General features: G+C 40.9%; 1 protein-coding gene across 1 annotated transcript in view; it reads left to right on the top strand.

Moving 5' to 3' along the window:
* SERGEF (secretion regulating guanine nucleotide exchange factor) overlaps positions 1 to 23,341 on the top strand; it is a 141,937-nt gene that overhangs the window by 107,474 nt on the left and 11,122 nt on the right. The window lies entirely within an intron of this gene.

Below are 23,341 nucleotides of genomic sequence, written 5' to 3'. Positions count from 1 at the left end.
GAGGGAACACTTACCCTCCTGTAAACATATGGATGTGATGAGCAGGAGCCTGGGTAGGAAGCATTTTTCCTGCTAGCTGGCTTGGTCCCATTCAATACCAGCAAGCTGTAATTATTGATCTCTTCCATAGTTCATTTTTTCTCTGCCTTTACAATACTGATATGTATCTGTAATGTCAAACTCTAATTTACACCTGCTGTCCAAAATGGGAATAATAGCTCACACTTCTCTGTCAGTCACTCTGTGGAGACTGAATGTAGAGAGATAGAGCCTACAGAAATATGATTCTTGCTGTATGTGTGATGTCTGTGGGTAGTTTATTTTTAACAAGAATAAATTTTGTAGTGCAGAAGGTAGATTTGTATTACTTTATTTCTAAAGTCATCTGATGATTAATAGTATTTGTACTTTTTTCCCAGGTGGATTAAGTAAGCTTTACCTTGGCAGTCATGTACTTAGATAGCAAAATATAGCAGAGACATTAAGGATGTAACTGATCTGAACCTGGCTGATAAACACTGTGACAGTGCCATCCTATTTTTGTCCAGAGCTTCCTCCTGCTCCAGGGTCTGTAAAGTTACCTTCTCTCCACAATTTAGGATGCATACTCATTTGAACACAAACACAGCAATGATTCTCACTGGCATAGGGCTAATCAGGGTAAGTAAGAGTCAAAACAGTATTGTCCTCCCAGCAAATAAATGTATTGTGTAAAGTTAGTTTCAGCAGATGAACCCAGCAGCTGGCCTTGAAGATCATGCAAATTGGTCTGTTCTGGGTGACAGGATTAAAGCTGGAAATGTCAAATCTTGTTTTGGACAACATATTTAGCTTGTTTGTGAATATATCTCTGTGTGTGCATATAACTTACAAGCACAGATGTGTACATACATGTAAAGAAAGCTCAAAATTGTGAGACCCAGGATATGGGGTTGGAGTTTTTTTCCCCTTAGTATACATTTGGCTTCATTATAAATGAATACTCTGCTGTTCCTGACTGTGTTGTCTCTGTATAACCTGAGCTGAACTCTTCCTTGCAACACAAGAGCCCTGTCACTCCGTGATGCCTCTGGCCTGGAGCAAAGCTGGAACATAGCAGCAAGGGGCACATGTCCTTCCTGTTACCCAGCAGCAAGGGGCACATGTCCCTCCTGTCTGTCCCCTCCTGTTAGCCAGGCCTCTCTGGCTGTTGGTTTGCTGAGAAGTGTTTGATTGCTGGTTTGGGGTGAAGAAGGATATTAGCAAGACAACTAATATGAGATGTCAGCATTCATACACCCTTGTGACTGTATTTGTAGAAAGGGAGTTTTGGGAATGTAGAAGATGAGGAAGTTGGACAAATTCATCATATTCTGTAGCTCAGTCTTGATACAACCAGAATTGGCCCTTAACAACAAAAAGCCCTGTTTAATGTCTGTTATTTTCCACTCTTCTCCAAATAGCAGTCTTGACACTCTGCAGGATATCAGCCACAGTCTTAAGGACTTGAGAACTCAGATTTTTCTCTCAGTTCTCGGCAGTGTATTTGTGCAGTGAGACACTTGACTGCATTAGGGACATCTCAAGAAACTTGAGCATCTTTAGGGATGTCACATCCTGCAGCCAGAATGTGGTGAGTCAGCACCAAGGATAGCAGAAGTTCAGTCACTTCCTCCTCTTCACTGCAACTGCAGGATGTCACTACTTACAGTTCCCTCCTGTTAAGTAACTTCTGATGTCAGTTCTTTTTTTAATATTTATTCAGTTGGAAGCTGTCTGTAATTTTGAAGTGCTTATGAGGCTTCTTTTCTTAATATCATACTGGGAAATCTGTAGAAACGGTAAAGATTTAGGTCTTGGCATAATGCCTTAACTTCCAAGGTTTGTTATGATGTTAGGAGAGTTGCACCCCCTCAAAGTCAGAGTACAGTAAGGAAAAATTATATGGAAAAATGGGACAGATTATCTTCACAACTGCTAAAATCAGTGACAGAATGGAGCCTTCAAAAATATCTGCCATATTAGGAGTAGTTTTGGAGCTCTTTTGGGTTGTTTCTGGATAACTTACCACCTAATCCTGTGTGAAAAAATGAGAGAGACTGGGCTTGACTTCAATTCCTGTGCATAGAGGGGTAACTTAATGACAGTTTGCTTTGTGTTGTGGGAGGTAAGTCAGATTTATCATGTTTTGTTTGTTGTTTTTTGTTAATTGGCATTTCTGCTACGATCTGTCTTTTTCACTCAAAAATAAGTTGCTAACCTTTATTTTAAAATGAACGAAAAAAATCTCCAAAATCCCTGCTCCATGCTGTAAATGATATGTTTTTGAAAAGACTCCTATTTCTGCTCCCTTTTCTTTTCCTTTATTGAAGTTCCTGGGCAAAGCTGTATGTTTTGATACTTTAGTGCTACTGTTAGTGGATTTCTCTCCGGGAAAACTGCAGACACAGGGATCTCACTCTTCATGGGCAAATAGGAACACAAGAAGCCACATGCTGCCTGCTCCAGGAGGGCTGGATTGCAGCCAGTGGTGCTCAGTGGTGAGTCCAGAAGGGTGACAGCTCTGATCTTGTGTTCCCAAAGCTCAAGGCACAGCTTGCTTCATCATGGGCATTTAGGCAGAGTGATAAGAGGACCAAAGAGAGGAAGAACAAGGAGGTGCCCAGATTGTTACCTAAAACGATCTTAGTCTTTTGTTAAAAAATGGCCTTAGATAGTTGTTTAAATTGTCACAGGAAAAAAATACACCATGAAAAATTAGATTGCACTATTAAACTGTCTCCTTGTGGTAACCACTTGTGGGCTTCTCTGCATCTCTACAGGTAGGCTTGAAATCTCTAAGAAATTTATTTGTGAACTTAAGGTAGGCCAAACAATGGTGTGTCCCTGGGGTGGAAGCCCATTCACTCTATGCTCATTTTGGACTTTAGATACTCATTATTGTGTTTCCATGTGTAACAGTTACAGCTTTGTCCTCTCCCATGCTTTTCATCTTTAAACTGGAGCTGCAGCACACCTTCAAATGCCTATGCTATGGGTTCCCTGCAATTTTCATGAAGAACCCTGTCTACAAAAATGATGAAGATTGAACTCAGTGTTGCCTTTCACTCTGTCCTGCAAGTGAATGGAGGGGAAAGGAGGGGGAGATGAGAATTGCCTCCAAGTCAGCTGGAATAAACAGCATGGCCTTGAATTGACAAAAGCTCAAATCTGAGAGACAGCACATAATGGTAATAAAGAAATATCCCAAGTTATTGCTTGCAGTGCATCAGCAATGAGTGTCTGCTCTGTAATTGCACTCAGTCTTGCCACCAATTTTCTTTATGTGAGCCTAAATATTTTATCTGTGTCTGAGACTTAGCAGCATTTCCTACTCTTCCACACACGTCCCTCTTGGGAGACCAGTAGCCACAGCATATTGATCATCACCATTTGATTGGGACTTGCCCTTTGTCTCTTGTGCTGCACTTTCTTGTACAGCTTTAGTTGTGTTCATCCAGCAAGTTCATTGTCCAAGAACCAGTGCAAGCTTCTAGAGGAGGCTCCAAAATTTTTACAGATCTCAAGTCATTAGATGACTGCATGTTGCTATATCCCCAAAATCAAATAGGTCTCCTTAATTGGAGATAATGTCTTTGACTGGATGAGAATGACAAGAAAACCAAATGTAATAACACTAACATTGCAAGGACCTCCTTTTTTACAAGCTGCATTTGGCTTTCTTTATTCTTTCATCAGGTCATTTTTCCCAGAAGTGACTAACAGGTCTGTGAATCCCTCAGGTTTTGGTTATAAGAGTTAGTTATAGGCAAGGAAGATACTGGATTTCAGAGGGCAGGAGGGGCCAGTTCTAAAGCTGTAGTTCTTTGTTGAGTCTCACCAGGAATAACTTTGTACTCTTTTAAATGCTCATTTAACTCTGGCTGCATCTAATCCTGAACTCAAATCAGGCATTTGTGTGTGCACTGCCTTTAATGCACGCATGTGGGTCAACACAGTAATGTCTCTCCATCACACTTCCTCATAGAGATGGACTTATTTATTAAGCATTTGTAGCATCCTGTATTCTTAACTCCCTTTCCTGTGTTTAGTTATGGTATTTTTGTTTTCAAAGAGACTAGTGAAGGTAAAGAGATTTGTTTCTTCTGTTTTATAAATTGTGTGTTTTGCACTCCCAGTGCAGACTTGCTTACTGGTATATACACCTGGAGGACAACAGCTTTATTCTTTCCTGTTCCAGTTACCTTCATGGACCTATGTAATTTAACACTAAGGTAATATCTTACATGGCCCATAAAGAGATAACATGATTTTGAATCCTCCTTTCCTGGTTTTCATTTTGGAATGATGCTTGGTTTTGCGAACCCTTAGTTGCCAACTTCATTTTCAGTACTTGTATAAAAGTTAAGTGCCCTTTGGGTACTTCAGTGTAAAGTGCAACTTCTCCTAGCTCAGATTTAAAACAGTTTGTACCAAGGCAAAAATATGTCCCTTGTTATCTTGTCCTGTCTGTGGGCTTTGTTATGGTGATGTGTGTTGGTAAGCTGTTCCATAGTATTGTAAAACTATTTTTTGTCTAGATTGAAAGATCAATTTTCCATTTGGATATCATCCTTGTGTGTAAGTAAATACTTTCCTTAAATTCCTTCATATCCAAAGGCAAACTCAGACCTGTCTAAAATGGGAATAAGGAAACTTGAAAACAAGATTGGCAAAAGGATCAAATGTGGAGGTCACAGAAGCCAGATCTTAGTTTTGTGAAGGTTTTTCTGTTCTGCCAAAAGAGAAAAGCAGGAGCACAATTGTTTTTATTGAATCTCTCTTTAAAAGGGATTTCTTTTTTGATAACTGATTCTGACACACATTCAAAGTGAAATTTGCTGTCTCAACCTCATGGCAGAACAAAGGCCAGCAGATGTAATTACTAAATTCTTGAGATTCAAGTATTGGAGAAATCACCAGAGTTAGCAAGGGCAGTACATTTAATTGCTTGCAAAGGTTATAGGTGCATTTGCTTCTCTGATTGGAAGGCTGGAATTCAATTTCAAGTGATGCAGGATGTGACCTTGTAAAACTCAGTGCAGATTACTGATAGGTGTGTGAGGGTGTGGGGTCTTCCAGCTCTGCTCAGAAGGAATGGAGGCTGTGAACAGCCCATCTGCCTGTAAAAGTCCAGAGAAAGTTGAGCCTGTTTGTTGCAAAATGTACATGTTCAGGTAGAAATCAGCCTGGAGAAGGGAAAGATGGTTGTGTTTTACCTTTTCTTATGGTAACATTTGAGGGTAATTGCTTTAGCTAAATCCTTCAGCTATAAAGGACAAAAGATCTCTCAGTGTGAGGGGATTTGGGTAGGAAACAAATGGGAATGGTGATGGAGGGGTATGGATTGAGGGATTAGGACACCCAGTGTCTCTCACTGTTCAGATGCTGAGATGTTGGTATCAGCCTTTAGTAGTCTCCTCTCTGTTCAGTTACAGCTATAATTCCTGGTTTTCACCTTTTCTCTGCTAGCCATGTTTAATTTCCCTTGTCCTTGAAGAAAAAGGAACAATTTCTTACATGTCTAGCCATTTTTTTTCTTCCTTCTTTGTAAAGGCTATCATTGCCCATAATCTCTCTCAAGCAGCTGCTGGCTTTTATGCATGGCACCTTGCTAGATGGCTGTAAATTTTTTACAAGACCACCACTGTTTTCAGTGAGCTAGAAAAGCGTAAGTAACTATTCACACAGCAGGACTTCAAAGATTCTCTGCTAACTTCTCACTGCACGTACTGGGGTTTTTTCCTGGACTGTCAATTTTATATTTTGTGTATCTGCTTTCAGCTTATGCTTGAGGACCCTCACATTTTCCCCTTAGAAATGTGATTAACCTAGACAACCCTAAAGGAGGAAACATCTGAGCTGTAATTGCCAGTATTTAGAAATATGGTTGCTTGCCCAATTCAGCAAGCCCTACTTTCTCTGGTATTTTTCCTTTCCTTCCTCTGTCTCTTCAGATTTGCTATCATCAAGAGTTTTTAAAATATATTCACATTTCAGGCTTAAATATAAATTTAGATTAGCTACCATTTAATTAAGATAACATCATCAGGATAATTAATTTCCTAAGATGGAACAACTAAGCCCTTGTGATTTACAGCCTGTGCCTTGTGATTTTTTTGTTCTGCACTGGAAATTCATGCAGGAGTGACATCAGCTTTGAGATGCCACGTCTGGTCACAGTGCCACCCCCAGCCTGGCTCACTGCTGGGAGAGAAGTGGGGCTGGCTAAGGCTGAAGCCATAGCTGGGGGAAAACTTGACTGCATGGGAAGCAGTGCTTTTCTGGAGCTGCTGTAAGCTCTGAGCTATAGACTCATAAATTATTTTCCACTCTGGTTGTGGGGAAAAAAAAAAAAAAGAAAAAGTACCATATATTTAATATATTTTAGCTGTGTTGCTCCCTAAGCTCCTAAAAAGCTCCTTCTGTACCTCCATTTTGAGTTCAGTGAGGTAACCTACACAGGAAAAACCAGAACAACTTTGTATGCATTCCACAGAGATTTGCTCCTGGCAACCTTTGAAACAACTTATTAAAAGAAATATTTCTGCACTTGTAACTAATTGTGTAAGAAACAGACTTTGGTTAGCAAATGTGTTTTTATGAGGACAAGCTGATTCATGCTTTTCCTTCTACTTCATAATCTATTCAGATGAATATTACTCTTGTCCTTCCCATGCAGCTCTTTCAGAAATATTTTATAGTAAAACAAAGTAATTTTTTTGGAAAAGTAACAGTATATTGACTTAGCGGCTTGAAAATTAATATTTTATTCTTGAATAAGATGTTGCATGAGGAAATGAAAAATCAAGACCCATAATAAATACAGTGGTTAAAGATTGGCCAACTGGAAGTTTTTGTATTTTAGATCCAAAATATACATTAGCTGTTGGAGAAATGGTTAGACAGATGGATGTTTAGTGTATGTGGATGGGATTTTTTTCTGGAGTTCTTGATTTAGCAGATGTACAGATGAAGTCTGTAAGATAATAGTGCTGAGCCAAGGCAAAGTTGCTGAGTACAGTGCTTTTTTTTTTTTTTAAACTTATGACTCATGGGTGAATCTAAACTAGAACTATGTTTAATACTAATATGAAATTCAAATGATGGCTTTCATGGCAGACACTGGAAGTACGTCTTTGGATAATCTTAAACCAGGCTTTTCTTTCCTCCTGAATGTTCTATGGTCTTCCAACCCATTGTAAAATTTTGCAGTGAAGGAAACTTTAGAAGAAACTAAATTGATGCCCTGGACTATATTTTCAGCATGCTTGTACATAATCAAGCCACCTCATGCCCAATTCCCACCAGTTCTCCAGTATTCAGGGCCAGTTAAGACTCTCACCTCGCATTTCCAAACCCTGAGCATGTCCTTGTTTTTCCACTGGGCAAAAGCCTCCCTGCTCAGGTGCTGTGCAAACAGTTCACCTCTCTGCACTGTCCTGTCCCCTGCAGTGCCATCGTGCCCTGGGGACAGTGCCTGCACCAGAGTGGCCCTGTTTGCCCTAGCCCCGTGTGCCCAGCTGCTCCTGGAGCTCTCCTGGCTGAGCACAGGCTCTGCTGCTCTGTCTGTCGCTCAGCTGTGCTCCTTATGGGTAACTCTGCTGCTGCTGTGGGCTCCTTCTCTGCAGGAAGGGACTAGGGGACGCTCATCCCAGCAGCTAAGCTAAAGCCAGGCCAGGACTGAAACCCCAGCTGCTCTGCAGCTTTTTTGGCATGGTCCGTTCACCCAAAACTTGATGGGCTTCTTAGGTAATCCTGATGCATTCTAGAATGTGCTGTGCAGGCTCCATCGGTGCCTTTGAGCGGGAGGTGAGGTCTGTAATGTTAGCAGAGCCCTGCCAGTGCAGTCAGCATAATGGCTTTATTGGAGTCATTCAGGTGCCTGAGCTGCTTCCAAGCAGGTATAGGCAGACTTCAAGGACAAGATAAGAGCATATCCTGAGCCCTTGCAATCAATGACACTTGAGCTGGTAACTACTAAACAGCAAGTTAGGGAGTTTTGGTTGTTTATTATTATGTTTGTTGGGTTTGTTGTTGTTGTGGGGGTTTTTGTTATTGTTTTTTTGTTGTTCTTGTTGTTTTTTTTTGCAGCAAAAGGCTGCAACTCCTCCTCCTTTCCCCCCACTCCCCGCGTCCTGTGAGAAGAGTTTGGAGGTATGGATGCCTGCCTGCAGTCCGTGCAAAAGGCAGCAGTGGATAGCTCCAGCTGTGAGCACCTCGGGCTGTGTTTGTGCCTGATGTCTTTGGCATTAGCAGGGAGCAGGGGCCATGCAAAGTGCTACAGTTTGCTCCACACCGAGGGCTGCTTCTGAGGCAGGGAGGTATAAAGGGAGGAGAGAGCTTTCCATGAAGATGCTTCCTCAGGCTAAACAAATGCTATCCTGTGTACTTCCCAGCTGAGGCTTAAAATAGAGATAATAAATTGATACATGTTGTGTTTTGTTTTTGAGCTGGTCTTCAGTCTCCAGATTGGCTTTTAAGTATCTTGTTGCTATGGAGAAAGAACAACTCTCTCTATGCAGTGGGTGAGGAGAGCAGCACTCCTCACAGCGTGGTGCTGTGCTGCCTCTTCATCCTGCAGCTTTTTTTCCCGAGGAAATACTGCTGTTACTGGTGTGCTGCTGTTTGATCTTGTCTTTTCTTGTGATTGATTTCCTCCCCCCTTTTCCTCGTGCCCTTTATGAATGCGCTTTCACCATCTCTGATTTTTGTCTCCTCTGCCTTTTTTCTCAACGAGTGCTCCCTTCACTTCCAAATGAAAATTAGACTGTTTGCAAAGGCTTATCCTCTCTCTCCCAAGCACTCTTGTCTGTATTTGTGGTCAGTGGGAGATACCAGATTTGTAGTGGGCACAGGAAAATACTTTGCTACCAATACATCTGTTTCTTTTCCTTCGTGAATCTTTTTGGAAGTGAAAATGAGCCTGCACTCTGGCTCTATACACACAGCAGAGACAAGGGATGTTTCTGGAGGTTGCAGCAGCATTATGCATCTGCTGCTGACTCCTTAGAGGAGCAGAGTGTGTCTCAACAGGCAGGCATGTCAGGAGCTGAACATGTCTGGTGTTGGTGTCGCTCTGCTCTGTGTTGTTTCCCTACCTTCGGCTCGATGCCCAGGCAGTGCAGGCTGCAATGCAGTCAGCTCACAGGTCATCTCCCTGATGATGAGATGATGTCTGTGCTTGGGGGAGCAAGGAGGACGGCCAGGCCCAGGTGGTGGCAGGGAATACAAATACACAGCCCCATGTACCCCCCCTGTCCTTGGGACGTCAGCAGCTTGTTCAGCCCTGCTGTGTCAGAGCCCTGGAGCTGCACATTTGGGTGCATTTCTGAGGCTGTGTCACTGAGAGCTTTTGTTTTTATGCTTTTCCTCCCCTGCTGCTAACTGGGGAACCAGTTAGGAAAATAAGAATGGTATTTTAATTGGAAATACACAAATGAGTAGGGAAAACTTGGAATGAACCAGAGGAAATGCTGTGAAAGCAAATTCACCTCCTTTGCTGGTGGTTGCTTGATATCTAGGGACTGTTCCAGTTATTTTGAAAGGGCTCAGCTCCCAGTGGGACTCTGAAGTGAACAGGCCATTTTTTCAAGGCCATCTGCTGAGCTTCTGGGTGCTGCTCATTTCTGGAGACCTCTGTAAAAATCTTGTTGTCTACTTGTTTCATCAATGAGAATGCCATGTGCATACCAGATTGACCCAATTTTTTCTCTTGGTTTCCCTTTAATTTGCTATATTAAATTGAATCTGTCTCCATTTTCTGATTTATCTCTGATCCCCTGCGGTGTGAAGGAAGGCTGCTCATCTCCTGCTGCTGCTCTGAGCTGATATTACATTGTTAAACTGCTTCTTGCTCACAGCCAGTCCTGTGTGTGTCTCTCCAGCCAGGGAGGTCTGAGTGTGTTGCTGTTCTGCCCCTAATCCTGCAGTGTCCATGGTTGCCTACCCTTGGGTGGCTTCATCTTTGGGTCCGGCAGTCTCTGATGATGCTGCTTTGTGCAGCCTAGAAAGGAGTTCCAAGAACAAGGCTGGATTTACCTGAGGGCAGTGCAGCCATGTGTGGAGGGCAGGCCAGTGCTCGAGGCAGTGACAGATCTCGTGTCAAAGGGCTGCCTTTGGAGAAACATGACACAATTCCTCTGGTGGGCTCCACCTGGCCCGAGCCCCTTGGCGACCCAGCCCTTGTGTCAGGGTGACATGCAGTGGCTTTCTTGCTGTATTAACAAGGAAGTGGGTTCTCAATCACTAATTATCAGCCATTGTTATTCAATGTACTGAACAACAGGGTGTTGAGAACATAGGGCGCTGCAGTGTCTGGTATTCCCATCAGGGGCCCTTTTGGTGCTACCAAAAGAGAAATACTGTTAGTATTTCAGTACTGTTAGTACTGCTCTGATGTGACCTTTGGGTCACAGCAGGTTGGCACTGCTTGAAGTGTTTGCTGTCATGGTCATCTTGGGAGCTGAGAGCTCAGTGATCAAAGTGTGGAACTTGGCAGAACAATCTCGGAGGCTTTTCCAGGATTCTCTGCTTGTGTCTCCATGCCGACACTTCTGTTGCTGGGCTACTTTTTTTGGGAAACAAGCTTCTTGTTACTGGAACAATTATATTCAGTGATACCTCCATGAGCAAAGTGCTCTACCATGCTCCCTTTGTGAGGCTGGAAAGGGAGAAGGGAAGAAGGGGACTTCACAATTCAGCTTTCAAATAGTCGTTGCTAGAAAAGGAACTCTGTGCCTAGAAAAAAATTCATTCTATGTTTATGAGCAGATTTAAGTGTTTCAGAACCAGCCTTAGAAAAAAATGTATATGTATACATAGCATTAAAATAATTGGTGTATTTCTGTAAAAACAGAAATCTACTTATCTGCTGAAGGGAATTACAGAATGCAAATGCTACATCATCATCATCTCTGCTGGCAAGATCAACCCAAGCATGAAGCTGGAGGTTGTCAGGATCTCTTATTCCTGGGAAACAAATTGACACAATAAGATGAAGCCTAAAATCCTACAAATAACACGGATGTGAAGAATTTCTGGTTTCTTTTAAGGCAAATAAGATGTATACCAAGGAGTAATGGTTTGATATGTCCATGTTTTGATTTCAACCTATACTTACATGTTATGTGTATGTGTGTATATATGTAGGAGTGAACAGGTTATCCCTTTTGAGCTTGTGCCTTTTCCTGTTGGAGATGACAGAAATTTTTCTGACTGTGTTTTGCAGGTCACAGTCCCAAGTCCTTCACTGGGACTACACGTTATGGTCGTGTAGTGATAGGTTGGACATGAAGATTTTTTTTCTCTCAGTACCAGGGCTTAAGCAATATGGTCTTGAAGAGCTCAGTCTATTGTTTAAGACCTTGGAAATGGATGAGATATCAAGGCCGGAGCTTCCCCACTCACATGTGCTTAGGAGAGTTAAGCCATGGAAAGCAAACTGCATCCTACCACATGGCAGAGTTTGGATTGCTCCTCTGTAGGAGCCCAGGAGACAATCCTTTCAGCCTTTCAAAATGCTTCCCTGGTCCTCTAACTCACCTAACCATTGGGCACTTCACTGAATGAAGGACAAATGGCTTATTTTGACAAGCACTGTAACCTTTGTTTCAGTGGATTTTTTTTCATTCTCTCAACATGTCTTGCAATAAGAGATGTTTGCAGACTTGCAAGCTTGTAAAATTGCAATTATTTAGGAAACTTATACAATGTGAGCTGCAGCAGTTTCATCATCAGCGCGAAGCATGTAGCTGGGAGAAGGAAGAGGAGGGAAAGACCTTGAAAGACCATAACTTAGAGCTTCTGTGCTGGTACATTTTGAGGCCATAACCTGATGGCTCAGCAGCCAGCAAGGCTCAGTCCCTCACTCTGTGGTCTCTGTGTCAGCAGGGTGTTTAATATGACAGTGCTTTTTGTGATAGGAGCTGCTGACTTCTGGGACTACCAAACAGATGGTGACTACGTGAGAACACATGTAAGTGGCTGACACTGTAGATCTTGATTTCCCCAGTTGTCGTGCTGCTCAGGATGCAGTATTTAAGGCTAGAATCAGCATAAAGGGTCCTATCATCAAGAAAAAAAGGAAAAATAACCACCCCCAACCCAAATCAAACCCAAACACATTGAGGCCTCATGGTTCTGATGCCCTTAGCTATAGGGAGCTTGTGAAATCTCCTAGTTTGACAAGTCTGCCAAATTTTAGAGAAGGCAAAAATAACACTGCAGAGTAAATTTCTGGTGGGGAGTTGAGAAGTATTGGTACTATTGCAAAATTTAAGCAGTAAATAAATGTGGATCTGTGTAAAAAGAGGACTTTGGAAGCAAAGGAACCAAGAGGCCCAATGTATATAAATAAAGCAATTTGCTATTTCTTACGCCTCCCAGTAAGGACAAAGGAAATGAGAGTATAGTCTCTCCTCATGAGTGTTTGAAAGCTGCACTGTAGTGCTGGATTCCTCTTTGGCAATCTTTTCTTACCCAAGTGGCTGAAATCTGTCAAATTCCAATGGACAGAAACAGAACCTAATTTCAGAGTGTGTTGTCGACCTTTTTGTGAGTTGGATCTCAGAAACGTCAGCCTTCTGACGTTTGTTCTTATATCAGCATATCTGCAGCTTGTGGAAGTTTAAATATTAAAGCATAATGTCTGAATCATAGCAACCCTTCAGTGTCCAATGAGAAAGCCAATCTGGCATATTCACATGGTACGTTTTACTCCATCTGCAGAAAGTAGCTTGATGTGTGCTTTTTAAAGTAAAGAAAAAAACTGAAAATCCAACCCTTTTTGAAAATTGCACTATTTTGGAGCTGGCTAGTGCATAGGATTTTTTGCAGAGTAACATTGAGTTTCTCAGCAAAGAATGAGAATTTTTGTCTGGAGAGAAGTGTGAGTGGAGGAAAAGCAAGATCCCACAAGTTTGGAAAAATGGGAAATTTGTTTGAGATGAGCAAACCTCAAGCTGCCTCAGAGTACCCAGTTGTATCCAGCTGTCTCTCTGGGTACTGTGCCTGGTGCAAAGTGTAAGATAGCAGTGCAGAAATTTCAAGGCATGGGAGTAGTTGTAGTAGTAGGCACTCAAGCAGAGAGGTTAAGTAGATGATCTCCAGAGGTCCAGACTGAGTTGTTCCATGTCCTGAAGCTGTTCTTGCATGGGATCCATGAAAGTTCTGAACAATAAGTTGGGTTTAAAATACAGACATGGAAAAAAGGAGAGTGGTGAGGCCACGCTGGCTTTCAGGCAATTGATATAAATTAGCTAAAGTGTCACAACTAAAAAGAACTTTCATGAGGAAGGGAGGCTGGGGGCACTGTACTCCAAATGTCACTATGTCATTCTCACTTTCCCATAGGCTGTTTGTCTCCAAAATTTTGGAGAGACAGATGCCTGGGTGGAAGGAAATAGTTTGGTAGCCAGTGGAGATGCCCAGGCAGCAGCTAAACCTTTAAAAAGTAACAGGAACGAAGCACTGTCATATTGACCTTCTGAGCCAAGGGGAACTGCTGTACTGCTGAGATCCTGGTTTTTATTGCTGAAGGGGTAGATGAACATACTTATTTAGCAAAACACTCAGAAATTTGGTTGTATATTGCACTGCTGATGAAACTGGATAATGGTTTTGTTCAGGTTATTTTTGCATGGTTGGAGAAGGGACAATGTGCGTGTGCTTTGTGAGAGCCTTTCCAGACAGCGTGTGACTGTCCTGACCTGCTGTCCTCGGTTGTCTCCTAAGAGAAGGTGGTTAAATAATGCTGGAGTTATATGACAGGAGTTTTGTAATGTGAGTAAATATCATCTGTTTAGCTGTAAGCAAATAAATCTTTTAAAATATCACAGTGGATACCTTAGGGGAAGAGGAAATATAGCTACTGCGTAATGCTTACACAGTGGGATCCTGGTTTGGGGGAGGGCTGTGCCTGCAGTTATTATGTCTTCATGTTAATTACAAAGCCAGGAAAAGGAAATGGGAGTGTTGTTGGAGGAAATCAGTGTCTTTCAAGTTTAGTTTAAAAATAACCAACACCTTAAAAATCTTGTACAGTTGATCAGGAGATTAGTGTCAAGGTTTTTTTAGAACACTTGAATCCTGAGTATAACAGTGGATACAGACAGCCATATTCTTGACAGTGCTGGTGTGTTCTGGGAGCAGAGTGTGGAAAATCACCCCTGCTTGATATCTCTGAAGCTGAAACCAGATAAGTCTGGCCTCTTTAAAGGACATATTGTTCCTGCTGTCACTCATATCTCTTCTGACATTGGTACTTCTAATATTCTGATTCAAGATCTCAGTGCAGTAAAGATTTATGGTTGGTAGGTCTGAGAGTTGGTTTTCTTCCTGAATGACTTGTCTGACTGAACCACTGGAGTCCTACCAGGAATGCTGAAACAGAGGAATATTGTATACATGAATGGAAATTAATTAAAATTTTAAGATAATAATTTATAATGTATGACTCTCGTCACGGTTTCAGCTGGGATAGTGAATTTTCTTCCAGTAGCTGGTGAAGTGGTGTGTTTTGGATTTCAGATGAGAAAAATGTTGATAACACACTGAGGATTTAGTTCTTTTGAGTGGGCTGGGAGAGGGGGCATAAGGAGCTGGGAGGGGCCATGGCCAGGGACAGCCAGCCCAAACTGGTCACAAGGATATTTCATACCATATGGCATCATTCTGAGCAAAAATTTGGGAGGGGAGCTGCTGCTGCTTAGGGGACTGCCTGGGCATCAGCTGGGGGGTGGTATTGTACATTGTACACTTGTATTGTACATCACTTGTTTTTGTGTATTCTTCTATTATTGTTATTATTATTATTATTATTATTATTCTTTCCTCCTTTTTTGTCCTATCAAGCTGTCTTTATCTCATGACACAAGTTTTCAGTGCTCTTTCCCATCCCACTGGGGGGCAGTGAGGGAATGCCTGCTGAGTTAAACCACAACTACATTAGAGAAAAAAAAACCAAACAAAAAACTGCACCTGTTCGTTCACAGTATGGATTTCTTGTCTTTTCAGCTTTGCTTTGCTGTTTTGTGATCCAGAATAGAGAGCTTGTTAACTGTTTATTACTGTACTGGTAATCTTAACATTGTCCTTAGTTATTTATAAAGAATGATTTAATAGATTAGTAGTAGCATTAACCAAGTCTTGCTTATTGATTTCCCAGTATAATAACAAATAAGTGTACTGACATAGTTAACTGTACAGATAATTAGTGGCTGCATGTTTGGAGCCAGATGCTCTGCTATGATAATAGTGAAATAAGTGGAGATTTGCCAGCAAATAACTTGGCCTGTTTTCTGTTTGGCTGTCTGGAAATGCATTTTTACTTTGTAAGTCCCAGTGTTTTGAAAGATCTGTCTGCAGGTATGTTATGGTTGTATGGAAGCTATAATTTCTAGGAAGCAGCAGATGTTTAGTGTGTCTGGTGAGTGACAACACTGGCACTGGGCTAATTGTCACATTCTTAATGGGCATATCCCCTGTCAATGGTCTTAAGCCAGTAATAATCAAAGACCTGATTTATTGAGTTCATGTGGTTGCTTTTTTTTGAAGGGGGAGGAGGTAGGGCATATCGATTAATAAATTAAAAAGCAGCTTCCTCCATGCACAGGATTTTAATTTGGGAAGCTGGTATCTATTGCTGTGTGGAATAACAATTTTAAGTAGCTGAACTAGAAAAGTGCATGTTAACATTGTTTGTGAATAAATTAATTCTTAATGTTGTAGGGCATAGCTGGATGCAGGGAACATTAAAAGAGCTTGACAGTATGTAAACCAAGATTCTGGTGTCCAACAGGAGGTAAAATTCACTTTATTCTAATAGTTGATTAAAATTTTATTAGCAGACTTTAAGATATTGGTGGGGCAGCTCTTCAGGGATGAGCAACCTAAACATGTGCCTTCCTGTTTCCATAGCAACACATCATTTTCATCCTTTCCAGGCTGCCAGGATTGCATTGTGTACTGCATGAGTATTAGATTCAGTAGAGCTATATTAACAGCTCAGTATTTTCCCTAAACCTTGCTATTGAATATTTTCACTTTGGATGATGATTAAAATAAAAAAGTAGTTGTGATTATTGTGCTTTTTTGAGAGAAATAAATTGTGGCAGCAGAGCAGGAAATGAGACCTGGCAGCTGGGGTAAAGTGTTTTGGTCCCGTTCCTTGACTGCGAAAGTGGCAATTCCTGTGACCATGCAAATCCACTTTGTCAATAACGTCAAGGTTTTTGCAGGTCTAGCTCTCAGTCTGGTGGTAATTGTTGCAATCTTTGGAAGTGTTTTTGATTCATATTGTTTAAGCTGTTGGAGAGAACTGAAGCAATGTAGTAAAGGTTAAGGCTATAAATGGTGGCCATTAGCAAGGATCAATTTTCCAGCACGGTGGATCATGGCCTTGGAAGCACATTTAGAGGTGGCATTTTCAAGCTCGACGTAAGCGATTTGGTAACTTTCCAGGATATTTGAGGCAATTTCTGACTGCAGCATATTCATATTTTGCTGTGAGCTTGAAACTCTTCTGTTGGATTTGGAATGTCAAACTTGTCTATCAAGTCACAGAACTCTTAAGACTGGGACAAAGGATCTTGGTATCATTTTCACACACTTCTCAGCTGCTGTGAGCAGAGGAAAATCCTTTAAAATGCATATCCTTTGGATAGAGAAATACCTTTTAGAAAGATGTGTCTTTTGTCTTGTCTGTCGGAGATGAATAATTCAGTATATCCCTATGCAAATGTTTGTTACTCTATGAAAAAATGTGTGCACCTTATTCTTCTCTTCATTTATGAAGTGTCAGTTTCCCAGTGATGAATCTTTGTCAAATACAGCCATGTGCTATAGTGTTTTCTGAGCTGATTGGAAGTGTATCTTCTGTTTTGGCATTGTGGAGGCTTAAATCACTGTTGAAACTGTGAATTTTAAAATGTTATTTTAATGTTACCGCTATACAGTAAAAGAAGCAAATTGCCACGAGGAAGTATTTAAGCAATGCATGGAGATGAAGATCACCACAATATTTTCCTTTGGCCTTTAGGATGTTTAATTTTCTGTTTCTCTAATTGTATAAATTTTTCCACAGAGTGTTACAAGGCGTGTCAATAAAAATCGAGAGCTTTCACGGTAGTTGTCGCTATAGTTACACAGTGCAGCTCTTAGCCTCCTGCACAGAAAGTAAACCTCCTGCAATCCCCTAAAATCCTTTATTGGCAGAGAAAGATTGAAAGAGACACTGCTGGGTGAGCAGGTACCAAGCAGATTCTCTGTTGCACTGATACATTTGCAGCTAATGCTGTCTTCATGCACACGTCTGCAGAAACATCGTGTGGATGAGGACAGCAGGGAAAGAAAACAAAAGGCATCTTTTTAGGGGGAAAGAGGTGCTGGACACAGAAGGAGGAAGGTAAGAAATAAGTGCCAAAATGAATTAAACAGAATCTCAGTTCATAGATGATGTCTCCATAAAAAAGGAGGAAGATGCCTTTTTTACAGCCCTGTGAGCTGTTGCCCTCCACAGAGGCAGAAGTGTCATGCTCTCAGGATGCTGCTCTTCACCTGACTCCGGAATTCCGTGCTTCACTTAATCCTCAGGGTCTGTGCAGCACAAATGTGGAAATCAACACTGACTCCTAGCAATAGCTTTTTGTCTCAGCAGATCCCATATGCATTCAGGAGCCCTCAAATGGCTTTTAGCATGGCATCTCTGTGCTTAACTCTGTCTGCTTTCACTCTGTATTATTTTCTTTCCTCTGTCCTGAATGGCCATTAATTTAAGGATGTTGTATGAATTACTCCTGTAAATAGTGAACTTCTAAAATGTTCCCTGGGATAGTCAGCTATCCCTGGACTATAGATGGGGAAAAAAAGCACTGAGGAGCATTTTCCCAGGAAATCATTCCTTAAAAGCAGGCCTATATAAGTCACCTTTGTCTTAATGATTCCTTCCTTAAGTTCTTTTCATAACTGAATAAAGTAATATGGGTTTATTTCATATCAGTCACCATGTGAGAAAGGATAATTAAGTGCATAAGTCTTATGTTGAATTTGACTGTTCATTTTTTTCAAGTGTATTTTAAATACACAGGTGAACCAAATAACACCTTCACTTCAGGTTTTTTTTTTCACTTCTTTCTCAAGTTCCAGATTTACAGAGCACCGTGAATCTAAACCCATGGATGATTAAATACAATAGAGATTTTTAGAGCTTTTTCATTATTTATTTTCATTACATGACGTCTGTGGGCTCAAGGTGAGATGAGACCATGCAGTAGACCCTCGGCCTAAAAAGATAACAACCTAAAGTAGTTAAAATGAGGTGGGGAAATGTAGAAAGAGCACAGCCAGTGAGTGGCCTTTAGCCAGTAATGCTGCACCCAGGGGTTTAGTCCCCTGCTGTCTGCTGCTTCTTGTGATGGTTTCTGCCATTTGTCAGAGGGAAGGTCTGACCAGATCCCTTCAGAGCTCAGGAAGGAGGATTATAGTTCTGCTTTGTGCAGGGCAATTCTTCCTCTGTAATGAGAAAGTTTGGAGTCACACGGCTAAAAGGAGCAAAGCGTCGGTAATGGAAACAGATAGCTGGAAATGAAGGAATTAGTCATGACTCAGGGTTTTACTTTCAGTTGCACTCAAACTTTTTTCCCCATGGCTTCTTTTTTCATTTCAAGGATAAGCAATTGGTCCACTTTGCCTTTCCCATCAAGGCTTGGCTTTGCTTCTTAAATCCTGTTAAGACCTTTGCTGATTACCAGTTGGAGAAGCAGCTTTGAATCCATCCATGTAGTCAGCCTGAAGGAGAACTGGTTACCTAATCACATTGCCAGCTAAGGAGTTTTTGCACCTCCTGGGACTTGGGTCGAGCCAGTGCACACTGACATGAGGCTGAACTTGAATTACATTGTGTTGTGGATGGAAAGTTGTGGTCAGTATCATGTTAGTCAAACGAAACCTTCAAAAATAGAATTATGCTTTGGGCTGAATACAATGTTGTCGTTGTTTAATTGTCCCCTGGAGAGCCAAAAAAATTTCTCAGTAGCAAAAGCATCCAAAAATGCATCTCTTGCAGAGAAAGCAAGAAATATTTCTGCCTGAGAGAGCTTTGGGAGCTTTTTAAAACAAATAAAAAACCCCAACCAAGCTAAAAAACCCACAACACCTAATTAAAAAAAAAAAAGAATTGAATTCAATAAAGCACTGTGGGAACTGTAGACTAATTAATTAGAAAGACTTCCTAAGAAATTTCTGAAAAATATAACCTTTCATGCTGGAAAGTAAACAATTCCATGAGCAACCTTTCAGCAAGACATGCTGGCTAGGAGAGAAGGTATACCGAGAGTATTCAAACCATATTTCAACACAGTAATTTAAAGTGTTTGATGCAACAGCTACTACTTAAACATAAGAATAATTCCCATTTCTTCAGAAATTACTCCAATGTAATATGTTTCCTCCATAATAATAGGCATCCTCATGCAGAAATTGGTAACAATCCATCAGGTAGCTGAAAAAGCTTGGGAAGTCCCTTTGGTATATATTTGAATGAACTAAAGGTACCAAAGATGCAGTAAAACTAGGAAGGCACAGCTTGGTGCTGAAGGGGCTCCTAATGCAGAGCTCACCATCTTGCTATAGAAGGTTTTGTTAGGTTCCCAACATTTAGAGTTTTCTGTGCATAAATGACATTTTGGACAGGTTACATAAGTATGTTCAAAATTGTTTAAAGATTTGAAATGTCAGTGGGTTTCTGATTTTGCCTGGGAAGCATCTATTTTTTCAGAAAGCTTAGTGTCTCCTGGCAGCAAGTTTGTAGAGCAGGTTGGGCTGGGCATCTGGGGCAAGGTCTGCTTGCTTTAACTTGAAATTCTGCCTGAGCTAGTCAGCTATCTGTAGGCAGTGGAGAGGACGAGATGGGTGAAAGGGTGGTGGTTTTGACTTCAGATATTTGCTTTGGGTGAGATGAACTCCACTCTAAAACAGCCTGATTGTCACTGGAGTGTGAGATGATTTAGATTCCTCTGTGAAGCATGTTAATGTGCATGCACAGGTACGTACACCATGGATGTTTTGGACTTAGGCAAGATGAATCCCACTTGTACAAACTCAGGCACTCCAAAACACCAGTGAACATCTGCAGGGGCACGTGTGCAGAGACAGAAATCGTGTTGTGCTACAAATGGTGTTGTTGCTGTCCATGCAAGGTCTGAAAGCATGAAATCTGTTTAGCAAACATCCCTAGTTATACATAGACTACATGTCTGTATGTGTACATAGAAATATTTTGCAAACACAAATATTAAGTGTAGTATTGCCACTCATGTTCTAATCCTTTTTAATATCTGTTTTTTCGAACAAAAAAAAAAAAAAAGACACATGGGTGGCTGTGGTCATCTTGAAATTATTTGACCTGGATAGTTCTTGTATCCTTTGTAGTATTTGAAAGTATTTTTTTATTTTTAACCTTTCTGTGTCAGTAATTATTACACAGAGTTTTAAAATGCTGATAGTGCCTCCTCCCTCTCCCCCCAAGAAAAAAAATTTAAAAGAAATGAAAAGGCTCTAAATCAGAGAATCCAAGCATTTTTAAATCTTTAGATTAATTTGGAACATGAATCACTTCTGCTAGGTTGATTGAACGCTTAAAATTCTTATTCTTGCTCCATCTATTCTTGAATAGATTTTGGAAACTTCCATATATTGGGTCTCACTGAGATGGAGTTCATTTTCCAGAATCATGAGAATTGCATTTTGGTTCACCCATGAACAAAACTACAGTTCTATTAGTAAGTGAGCCTGCAAAGTAAGGATCTCTTAGCTGTACTGTACAAAAAATATTTTCATGATTGGTGTTCAGCAGGCCTTAAGTTATTACAAAAAGAGACAAAAACATTTCAAACTGATTTAAGAAAACATCTCAATATTGTCTGGCTTTGTTGTTTTCATATTTGCTTGTTCTGTTTTCCAGCAGTGTAAAGAATAAATTCAGCTTCTCTCATATTCCTGGTGCAGGTTAGTGAGAACTACTTTGTAAAGTGTTCATTTGTTTAGATGTTATATACACAGTCCTGTGGACACACAAGCATGTCATCTATTGCTTTTCTTGCTGCATATTGAAGCTTGCTGTTTTACCAGAAGTTTGAGCTTAATTGGATTTTAGTCTTTTATACTATTTTCTCAGTATTATTATCTATCACTTTAAAGGTTTTCATGCTATTGCTTTTTCTCTGTGAGTAATGATAAATATTTGTTATAGGACCAAATGTGGCTTTAAAATCTACCTAATCCTTTTCTGTCTCCCTTTCTTTCTATGCTGCCTTCTATATCTGCTCCTGCAGTGTAATTAGTCTAGTGCCAAATATAAAATGGAAGAAACTGGCTTTCTGCATGGACACAGGAAAGAGCAGTTAGGCCAATGTATGGAGACCTCACATTTCCAGTGCTTCCTTTCCCTCCAAAGTGAGGAGAGCATAGCTCCTGAATTCCTTATTTGGTCAAATATTATTTCAGAGATTGAAGTATTTGTTTTGTTTAACTTTTTTATTTTGAAGAATACTTTGTTATTCCATGTCTCTGGTAGATATAATTCTTCCAAAATGGTGTCAGATATTTCTGTCTTCAGTCCAGCTAGTTTCTTCTTCTCCCTGAGGTTATGCAGAGGATCAGATGGGAAAGTGCTGAGCGGCGTCTCAGGGACCCAGCTTGCATTGTCCATTCTGGTCTCCAACCTTCTGGAGCTGGCATGGTGCCTCTGAATCCCTCTGCCCATCAGCTGTTCTCCCTGTTGTGGTGCCAAAGACAGATTTTACTTTCCAGCCTTGGATCCCTGCACCTGATGCGGGAATGCTGTTTTCAGTACAGCTAATTTGCCAGCACCCAAAAAATGTAGCAGAGCAGAAACTTTCAGAAAACATGTCACAGCATTGGTTGCAGGAATTTTTCATCTCAGGACACTGTTTTGTGCTCGTCTTTCTTCCAAGGACTGACTTGATATATTCCCTCTGCTTAAGGAGCTACCCCCAATTCAGAATTTAGGTGCATCTTCTACTGATGGAGGCACAGTGGTGAGGTGTCCCCAAAATGTACCTTGAACGTTATGTGTAAGGGATGTTGTTTGCCTTTCCTAATCAGAACAACTGAAATGGTGTCACTTCCCACCCAGTGGCATCCCAAATTCTGCCAATGTTTCTCTCCTTGCCTTGTGCACTTCTAGGGAAGATTAGGTAAGAAGGATGTGAAGGGTGAATGTGTGTATATCTGACCTGCAGAGGAGGGTGAAGGTAGAAATATCAAGAAGCTGGGCTACAGCAAGGTTATTTTCTGACTACCTGGCCTGAATATGTAAAAAATGCACACCCATAATCTGCTCTGGGCCACTCAGGGTTGGGGTCTGTTTAGCCCTGGGTGTTGCTTGAAGTGGTCATATTTTGCCAGCTTGGTATTGAAATTTAAGCTTTGTTTTTTCCATCAAGAATTATGGGTTTGTAATGAAATAGTTCAGTGAATAAAAGTAATAGAGAATAGGGTAAAATTTGTCCATGCAGATAAAAAAAGATAAAAGTTTGCAAGCTATGCTTTACATGTTGCCCAGAACCTCTGTTCTGCACCAGAAGTGATGTCAAAAGCTGTTTCCATCTAAGCAAACTCGCCTTTGGTTTTAACACATATTGATGGCAGAACTCTTCTTTTACTTAATATCAACAAGCAATTCCCCCAGACCTCACTCAACAGTCATTTATGATTTTTGAAATGATGATTGGAGAAGCAGATCCAATCCTGCCTTATAGGCACTTGCCTTTTGAGGCTGTCTGCTTTGATTCTCTTCCTGACCATTTTTAATCCTTTATGGTATAGTACTTGTTTTTAATTATAGCTGGCTATAGAGTTCTCCCACTCTTTTCATAGCCAGTTTTGACCATTTGCTTACTTTTCCCAGATCTCTTAGTGAAATGTGACACTAAGTGAGCTCTTGCTTTAAAAATACATTTAAAAGAATAGAGTTGTTATTCCTATGGTCCTGGTCTCCCTAGCTATTGCTTACCTGTGGAGAAAATTCATGTATCCCATCTGGTACACATTATTTGGCTCATTACTTTGCATAAGTTTCTCAACATGGTGATATGACTGAAGTTCCTGATCTTTTCCTAGCCCTTAAGAAATAGGAAGAGCTGGACCACTTGGTCCTGCTTGGCAGAAATCAGACTAATGGCTTAGCCATGTGGATGGGACTGAAGGTGCAATTTGTGGTGTTAATTCTTTTCAGTTTGTTTGAGGTTTAGTTGTGGTGATTTTTTGAATTGTTTTTCTTCAGTATTGCCATTGGAAATTAGCA

The sequence above is a fragment of the Agelaius phoeniceus genome, chromosome 6, assembly GCF_051311805.1.
Source record: "Agelaius phoeniceus isolate bAgePho1 chromosome 6, bAgePho1.hap1, whole genome shotgun sequence".
In the NCBI taxonomy this organism is placed as follows: domain Eukaryota; kingdom Metazoa; phylum Chordata; class Aves; order Passeriformes; family Icteridae; genus Agelaius; species Agelaius phoeniceus.
Note: the sequence above shows the minus strand (reverse complement) of the source record. Positions and strands in the feature narration are given on the sequence as shown.